The sequence below is a fragment of the Cebidichthys violaceus genome, unplaced genomic scaffold (genome assembly GCF_023349555.1).
Source record: "Cebidichthys violaceus isolate CVI_PGR_0920_01 unplaced genomic scaffold, fCebVio1.0.p SCAF_3, whole genome shotgun sequence".
NCBI lineage: Eukaryota > Metazoa > Chordata > Actinopteri > Perciformes > Stichaeidae > Cebidichthys > Cebidichthys violaceus.
Genome location: NW_027176483.1, coordinates 12,523,124 through 12,533,179, shown reverse-complemented (window position 1 = coordinate 12,533,179; position 10,056 = coordinate 12,523,124).

The window sequence follows — 10,056 nt, the reverse complement described above, 5'->3', positions numbered from 1 at the left end:
GATGTGGCGTCGGCCGATACACAGTTTTGATTTACTATTCACTTTCACATTTCTCTACAGGACTGACCTACATTTAGCAGCTACAGTAGTGCGTGTTAGAGCTAGAGAGAAGAAAAAGAGAAAATTGAGATAAAATATAAATATAAGAGGCACATGATCCAACTATTGCTGCAATGTTGTCGGCTGTTCAGCTTCTCTCTTTTTAATGCTGGGGTAATATCAAACCCACCCAGCCATCTATGGATGATACAAATCTGCATTAGTTCTGTACTTTATGTGTGTAATGTATTGTGTCATTGACGCATGTAGCCAACAGAGTGACCCTGGAGGAAAGTGAAGAAGCAGGCTTACTGCTTGAAGTAAGATCTTTTACCTGACCTACTGAACTTAAGAGAGCGTGCACACAAACACACACTTGTACATAAATATATGTGTACATGCATAGGTGGATGATAAGTATAAGCCAAAAATTAGAACATGATCACTCTGAGCTTTTGAAGAACTACCTCCCTGCAGGAGGTCTCATCTAATCGTCTGAAACCCTGTGCTCTGGAAACATCCCTGCAGGAAACAACCTGGTGTTTTAAGCCTGGATGGGGGGGGGGGGGGGGGGGGGCACTGGCATTCCTCCTTTTGCATGGTAGGTGTTGATTTCATTAATCCTGTAGCTTTTAGTGGAATACCTAGAAGCGCCATCAGGGCAAAAAATGTATGATAATGTCTCGTGAGGGCGTTTGCCAGGTGGCCCATCTAATGGACAAGCCTGTCTCACGGAGAGGAATAAGGAGAGCCACTGGGTGAGAGTGGGTAAATGACAGGCTGTGTTCTACACATCCCTGCCTGCACTGTGATTCAGTAAAAGAGTACTGCTGACCTTTTGCTGTGAGTAAATGAAAACTGTTGTCAGAGACGAACGCAGAGCAGAACAAGGCGCTTGAAGCAGCAGAGGCTACAAAAAGGTCCTTACCCCGGCCTGTGTGTGTGGATGGTGGATATGAATTTGTGTTTGTGTGTGTGTGTCCCAGGGGAGGCAGGTGAGGCAGAGCCTCCCCTGTCATCATGAAAAGTTAAAACAAATAATGATAAAATAAAATAAAAATGTATATTTCTCTACTGATCTGTGCTATAAATGTAATTTCTGTGTGATTCCAATCATTTCAAGCATTTTTATCATCAAAATTGCTGAATTAGCGCATGTCCTGTTCAAACAGAGGAGACAGGTGAGGTGAGGCAGTGACGAGCTGTTCTTCACCTCAGACTGTGAATCCCTCACTAACTGGGTTGAGCGTGTGTCTTTTGCTTTCTCATTGTTTGTCACCACTGTAATATTTGTAGACACTTTTATTATATGTCCTTTCTTTACATAGAACAGGTAATGTTCACGTCTGTGTAGAACATATTTAGTTGCTGATCTGACATTAAACCGCAGAGAAAAAGCACAGAGAGGCAAACAGTACCTCTGCCTCAAAGAAGGGGGCGGGCGAGAGCCCACGGGTCGGGTTTATGCTTGTTCTGTCGTTGCTCTTCTTCTACACTTCTCTTCTTCATATATTTTGCTTTGACCACAAACATGTAAGATTATATATCTAAGCTTAAAAATGTCTCAAAAAACAGGGAAATATGACCAAATCAACAGCAATTCAACGTCGGACAGGTAAAGTAACCTTTTATGTGTTTGTTGTTCTCTTTATACATCCGTGTTGTTACACAGATTATTGCGGGATCTCGCGATTTTCACAAGTGAAGCCCGCGAGCGCTCCGCTTCTGAAACGCTTCCGGTAGAATCAAATATGTACCTTACCTATGTGTGTGTAAATAATGCTGATATGAAATATGTAAAACAACCAGTAGTCAATGTGCAAGCTGCCAATTGAATGGTGATTTAAGCTTCTCTATTGGGTTCATGTATTTGTAAATCTGACTTATGTAGTGTCAGTTTCTCACCAGCCACCAACCTCACCGCACGTCACTGGTCCAAATGTCTGCTAAAATAAATTTGCCATGTTCTCTTGACTGTTGCTGATGATGGTGTTGCTGAATTTATTTGGGACTGAAATTTGGGCATCTTTATATAAGATGGATTGCGCCAGTCAGAGACAAGCTGTGTGTGTGAATCTTGAGCAGCTTTTTGCTTTGAACATCTGCTTTCACAGCCTATGGGAAGGGTTTGTGTTTGTGTCAACTCCGTGTGTTTATGTGCGTGCACTTACAAGTGCGTGCATGTGCCTGCAATGTGATTGCTTCAAGCAGATGGAGGTGTGGTACAGAACAACTCAGAAGAGTTGATGGAGAAAATGAATCACACCATCCAAGCTCATCCCTCAGTCCAGAAACAAGGAGAGAGGGAAACCAGCCTCACACCTGCAGGGAGAGGCTCTCTCCCCACCTCTTCATCTCACCTCTTCATCTCCCTCTCCTCACCTTCTCCTTCTCCTCTTAAGAATTAGATACCCCGCTGCACATGCTGCTATAGTTAAGTTGGCGTCACGAGAGGCACAGCAGGTAATAACTGGTATGTGAGCCAACAGTAAACAAGCACCGATGGGTCCCCTTTTTCACCGTCTTCTTGCTGTTCATCATTTCACACAATATTAACAGTCTGAACCTGTGAGTTAAACTGTGAAGTATAACGCAGCAGTGTTTGTGGACTGCTAGTCTGTGTAGCCTAAATCAGCTAGAGGAGGTGCCGGTAAACAGTTTGAGCACTAGTGGGCGCCATTGGATCACAGTTCCCCTCACTTCTGTCCATCTGTCGGTCTTAGCAGTGTCTATGAAGGGGAAAAGAACCTCAATTAAGTCAGATTCTTTTACCATTAGTTCCACAGACAATCTCTGTTACATCTGATCTCCCAGGCTATGCTACACAATACATTGAGCAGTAATAGGGCCATGCAGGGCTGATATGTATCAGCAATTGTGAATGTTAAATTGCAGTTCAGCTTTTTGACATTTCTAGGCTGGTTAGAGCTGGTCTTTCATCATGTCGTCATGTAGTTTCCTCATGCCAGCCTTTACAGCTCTGTCTCTTGTCATTTCTCTTGTTGAAACTAATTTCATGGCCCCTCACCTTTTGTGGTAACATGCAAATGACTTGCAGACCGCTATTGAGAAGGTTATAGTTGATGTAGGACTACTGAGAGCCATAGGGAAAGGAGATAGATAAATAGATATATAGAGTGCAAGTGAGAGAAACAGAGGGGGGGGGGGGGTGTAGAGAAAGAGAGGCAGTGGATAATTTAGAACCATGGACAGCCCTTAATACTTTGATTTAGCTCTGCCCTGACAGCAGAACGTTTCTAAATGAGCATGCCTGCTATTATCTTGTTGTCATGCAAATCCATTTTGAGCAGCATTTGCCACAACATCTTTGAAGTTGCTCCTGAGAGAAGATATAGTGATGAATAAGGGCAAATTGTAAATAACACCAAAAGTGTTTCATATCCTGCGGTTTTCATTATAGACTTCACAAACAAACTGCACTTTAGCGTGATAAATAACAGTTATTACGCATATTATCTGTATGATATTAGAAAAGCATACCAACACAGTTTAATTTAGTTTAAATAGCAAGATTAAATCCACGATTCGTAGACAACCTGAGGTTTCGCTTAAGGTAGATGTGTGAGCAGCACATTTTGCAACAATCTGCTGTATGAGCAGGGATCAACCAGTCCTGTCGATGATGAAAAGTCATTGTTATTCTGGCTTGTGAGCTGAGGGAGCAGTGATAGAAAACATCCTAGCAAATAAACAGAGGTTCATTGGCACAATAGAGGCTGGAACAGAGCACAGAATTATGCAATGAAATCTAACAGGCCTCTGTGGAGCAACATGAGCTGAAGAACTCATAAATGTTTGAGGACCTGCTGGGGTAATGTGCACTTTTGTCAATGTTCTCGGCTCATACACCGAAGCTCTCGTTGTACTAAACTTAGAGCAAATGTTCTCTTCAACACGTCACCTGTGCACAAAATACTGAAGAGATGTTACAGTCATAATGAGTGTAATGGTCGTTTTGTCTTCACTGCATACACACATTGACAGTCAGATATAAACAGCACCATGAACGCCTCGTGTTATCCCGTTGATGTGTCCCTGTGTGGTTCCTGCTTTCTTATGACGGACTACTGGTGGTAAGAACAACCTGCCCTTGCAAGCAGTTCCTCCTCAACTGCCTGATGCTATTATAAAGAAAGGCAGCCTGAGTGGCCCTCATGTCCGCTGCCATCCTCCAACTACCCTCCAGCTGTCATCTGCTGCCACACTGCAAAGCTCCACAAGTGATTTATTCTTTTTCAGGCTGACTCCTGCATCACCCCTGCTCTCGTCATGCAGACGACGGGCCTGAGAGATACACAGAAATGACTCGAGGGGAACTAGGAAGATGAAATATTCTCAAAATTGACTTTCTGCAGCATTTGTTGGGCTATGAAATAACTGATGTATGCTAAGCTGAAAATATTGAGATGAGTGTTACATGAGATAAATGCCCAAAATGTGTATGAATATTGAGATTTATCATCTCAGCTCCTCCATCTACTGCTCAGCTCACCTTGAGATGTGCTTTGGCTCAGCCTGTCCTCAGGGACAAAAAACGATCAGCTTTGATTGTAAACAACTCTCTGTCTGAATTTATTATCATCTTCCACAAGTGTATAATCACGAAGACCAGTTCCTCTTGTCCACATTTGCATATTCACGCAAATTATGTTGTTGAAAGTAAATGGTAATTTCTTTCATTTTCCAATTTGAATTGTGCATTGTCATCATTTGGAATTGGAACAGAGCTTCTTGTGATTGATTAGAACGAGTAACACAGAGCACTGTGCATGTAACAAATTCTGACTTACAGTACTCAGGTCTCTTTTCCTGTAATTGTCATGCTACAGAAATTAGCAACAGAGACACTAGTACACATACATATCACATTGCAAAACATAATTCAATATTTTCACTCAGTATTCATCATTCATCGCATAGGAGAAACTGATTTTAAACACTTATAAAATGCAAACAGAACATATTTCACTGTAGAAGATGTAAACACGATTGTTAGGCCCTTCATTAGCAGCTTCAGTGCTTTGCTCAGTTATTGTATGTGACCAGATCACTCCTAATGACTTTGGAGCCACAAGCTGTATGAATGAATGCAAAACGCATGATCTGACATAATGATTATGCTCCCGTTTGAGAGTTTATCTTGATCAGCTGTTGGTAGACGTGGCTTCATCTGCAGCTCGTCCTGAGTACCAGGCGGATCTGATAGAGGTAAGAGGAGATGATCAAAAACAAAAAAATGGAAAGGTGAGACATTTCAAACATCAGTCATTTTGTTTGTGTAAATCAAAGGAGGCAAAGACACAACATGTCTTATCATTTTTTATTGATAATTTCCTTTATTAAAGGCAGTGTGCAAGTATTGACGCTATTTAGCATTGTGGTTGCAGATTGCAGCCAACTGAATACCGCTCCGCTCACTCTTCACTTTCAAGACTGTGGCAACACAAGCTGCCCGAGTGCAAAACCGTGCTAACTCTGTTCTCCTATAGCAGAGGCTATCCTTACCATAGTCACACTATTTTAGGAGCAACGGAAGTCAGACGGTGGCTGGTGGTACCACGGTTTTGCACTCTGCGGCTCAAGTAACCACAGTTTTATTAGAGTGTCGGAGAACTATGGTGGCCAGATAACTTTAAAAATGCGAACTCCATGAAGAGGACCCGCTCCCTGTGGCGATATGAAGATCTCATTCTAAACTAACAAAAACACAACGATTCTTAGTTTTAGGTGATAATACAATATTGAAAACATAGTTATGAATTTTATACTTAATTGAAATTGTTTCAACACACAATATTGTAGAATATTGTAAAAAAAAAAAAAAGTAGTCATATACATTTATATCGCCAATCATTCATTATCTGTTCATATACCAGTTGTGCTTCACAGTTATAGCTGTTGACAAATGCACATAAACACATAAAAATGTCCTCATCTCTATTGACAAATTCATGATTGCGTGTTATAAGCCATTAATTGCTTATAGACTGCTTATAAATGCTAATCAGGGGGGTACGAATGCAGTGGTACCCTTTTTTATTTAATATTTCTCAACTTCATAATGAGGCTTAGTGTCTGACTTCAGGGAGTACAGTAATGCTCATCATCCTTGTTACTGTTTCTAGTGCCAGATTGCTTTACTCACATATTCCTATGGAAGGAATCATGGAAGGGCTATAAATTCATTAACAAGTAATACAAAGTGTCTATTTACGGTTTACTCTGAATTAGCATGGCAAGCTATTAGCCACATCGGTTTGAGGAGAGGATCTTCATAGCTGATTCTCTCCATCAAATAGGTATTTGAGCTATCACACTGTATGTCAGCTCCCATACAGCAACGTTCCTGGGGTTTCCCTCTGAGCAGATCTAGATCCTTGAATCAATTACCTCTTCAATACCCACAAACCCAGATCCCATTTCTTTGCGTCACGCTCGATAAAAGCTATTCCCTGTCTTTCTACGCTGTCCGTCTCTCAGCGCTGAAGCTGTTTCTCATTTGTCTCATCTGATCTTTAAAGCGCTGGCTATTTCACTTTTTGAAAAGTGACTCAGAGCACCAACTGGAGTCAGACAACTCCCAAATGTCATAGTTTAAGTTGTTGGCTGTACCAGCCATCACATTCACAATCTGAACTCATATTTTTCCTCTTTGCAGAGAAAAACAGCAGATGAATACAAAGAATTCTCATGGCAGCGGAACCAACATTTTTTTCCTGGTTACGTTTCTTACTGTAAACTTGAATTTGAATTTAGACACTCAGCAGACTATCTCTTCAGCACTTAATCGTTAAGAAGCTGAGAGCAGTTGGGGTTAGAGTGCTAACTGACACCTTTATGTTGCTTTCCGCCATGCTCATAATTGGGAAAAATCTAGCTTTGTCTCTACATTGCCATAAATGTTCACTCAATGACTCACAACATTTTTTCACGAGTCTGAAGATGCCCTGTTAGTACTTTTCTATGCTTCAAATACATCGTCTTTCATTTATGTACAAAAACCCTGTCTGTTTAGATATGCTGATGTTCAACAATTTCATACAAGAATGATCAATAGCTGTCATAGCCAGACACTAATACACACACACACACACACACACACACGTATTCCTTTGTGGTGGGCACAGAGGCTAGTGCCATGTTTTCGTTGATGAAAATGCAGCGTCTACTTTGCTGACAACAAAGTCTTATGTAGTCTCTGGTGAAACAGATGGATATGTACATCAAGTCCTTGCTGTCAACGAAATAAAACTGTCAGAATAACATTGTTAATAAAAGGAAAGAGTTGCACATGGGGATAAAGTTGTGATAGTACAAAAGCATAAGAAAAACATTCAAAGAAGTCCATTGAGGGTAGTGAGATAAGAGGTGTGTTTGTTTAAAGTGGATTATAGACAAAAGAGGCAAAAATAAGGATATGAAAATAAATAGATTTGATATATTAGTTATTATTGAGGGTGTCTTGGACAATTACAATAAGGTTTGAATTAGTACCACACGTTCAATTGATAATCAATAATCAATGTAATCATATTGGAATAAAATCCTATCGAAATATCATCAAATATTGAGATATGAAATTACCTATATCGGAATAAAAGATTTTTGCCATATTGGTGAAGGAGCAAATAATACAGCTGCAACAACGTAAAAACGTTCATTTTTATTCTGGCTTTGTATTAACATCCCGTTAACTGTTCTGCCTTTGACTTCCTCTGTCTTTATGGACAGCACTTGACACTGATCAGTTGAAACCAGCTGCGCCTTTCCTTGAAGGTGACCCTCATCAGATTTAGTCAGCATTGTTCCGTTTCACCATGAATATGTAAATTGTCTCTTTTGGCTTCATTTCAGATGAGATAAATTTTAGGCTGATGGGGATTGACTGTTAAATACCCAGAAATCTCATTGACATGAGTGACAGGCTCTGCCTTTCTCAGGAGAGTGAGAGGAATATTAGGATAGTTGAGCAAGCGTTGTGTGTGTGTGTGTGTGTGTGTGTGTGTGTGTGTGTGTGTGTGTGTGTGTGTGTGTGTGTGTGTGTGTGTGTGTGTGTGTGTGTGTGTGTGTGTGCATAAAGTATAACTACTGATAAAGATACCACGGCTTGAGAGTGGTAATTATAAGAAGTAAATCCTTATCCCTCTAATTCCGATCTGGTAAAATGCCAACCAGAGAAACAGAATTTTGCTGACTTTCAATGCGGAAAAAGATACAGGGTGCAGATATTTAGCACAGTACAGATAAACAAAGGCTGAGTTTCCTCTCAGGCACACATACACACACCAAGCATTCCTCAATTATTTACGCAGGCGTGGATTACCTCTGCAGACAGGGAGAGTTTACTCAAAGGTAAAAAGTGATCTGTTTCACTCTATCTGCCCAACTTCTCCGTCAGACCCCTCCGTCATCTCCGTCAGACCCCCTCAGCCATATCATCCCCTTTAACTATCCAAGAGAACCTTTGAACCTGATTCATGATGAAACACGCGCACACACAAACACACATTGAAACCTAATGACTGGCCAGTTGCTGAAAGGCTCGCCTCCTTCTTTTTCTCACAGAGGAGGTATTCAGCCCCCCCTGCCTCTGTCTGGTCTGTCCCAGCCTGGCTAAGATCGGCTCAGTGTGACTCAGTCCAGTCTGTTCATCTCTGTTTGAATGGCCAGGTATTGTTTCACTTGCCAGGATCCTCTTACCATGGACAACAAAGAGAGGCCGCTATACCCTGCTTACACACACACACACACACACACACACACACACACACACACACACACACACAGGAACAGGCAGAGTAGTTGGGTCGACAGCCCGAGAGCAGCAGTCACATTTTCCCAGGCGTCTGCCTAGAAAGCTGCAAGGGAATCAAGTTCTTTGCAGACTTTCAAGGGAGCAGATACAATATGGGGGCTGGAGTTTCCTGCTTTTTCATGACAGAATAATTCTGTACTTGTATACTTTAGTCAATTAGCTGGTGGAACTCAGCAGTTTTCACCTCCTGCTGTTTGGGGTCCATCTCTTCAGGTAGGACAGAGCAAAAGATGAATGAATGAGTACTGAAGTTGTTGAGTTATCTCTTTTCTTTCTAAATGAAAATATTTCTCATACCTTCATGTTTTTCAGCAATATTTCTACATGAACTGCCTCACAGATACATTGCATTTACTTTTGGATTAATTGGATTTAAAATTTTAACCATAGCATTGGACCTTATAATTATAATCCTATTGTTTGGTTATAATCATATAGTTGTATTTTGTATTTCCACTAAATGTTCATTAAATAAACAGTTTGGTTCAGCTCCTATTGCATTAAGATACCGAGGTGACAAAATCTCTTTTTTAATTTCCTCTCCAAAGGTTTATTCTGTGTTTTCCATGTGTGCGAGGAGTTTCTTCTCTTGGAAAGAAACTGCTGCTGTTATAGGCCTGAAAGCCCATTGTGTCATTATATACAACTTATCTTGACATTTAAATTTAATTTGCAGGACAAAGTTTAAAACAATAAGCTCCAGTTCCTGAAGCATAACTAAGAACAGCACATATATCAAGGTCTGAAAGAGCCAATACAACAATGTCAAGAGAGCTGGATACGTGTATATTTTCCCACAAGTCCACAATATTCGAGTAACTTCAATAAAGGAAGCAGCAGAACCAAAAAATATCTCTAGGTAATAACACTAGATGAAAACATACATTTCTCGCAAAAAACTGCAATATCCAAGAGTCACTATTGAATCAAAGACACCATAAATACAAACAGTGTGAGGAACCAAATGAGAACTGAGGTTTATTTTCTTCAAGTCATCAGAATCAGGTGGAATCACAATAGATAGGAAAGCTACAAGGGAGGAAAACGTGTTCTCCATGACTTCCCCTCCATAAATAAAGTCTCACCGAGAACTTGAAGTTAGAGCTTTTTAGCACGAGCTTCAGTGTATTTGATAAGGGCTTATGTCTGCTGCTAACCTCCCGTACTGTATTTGATTTAAC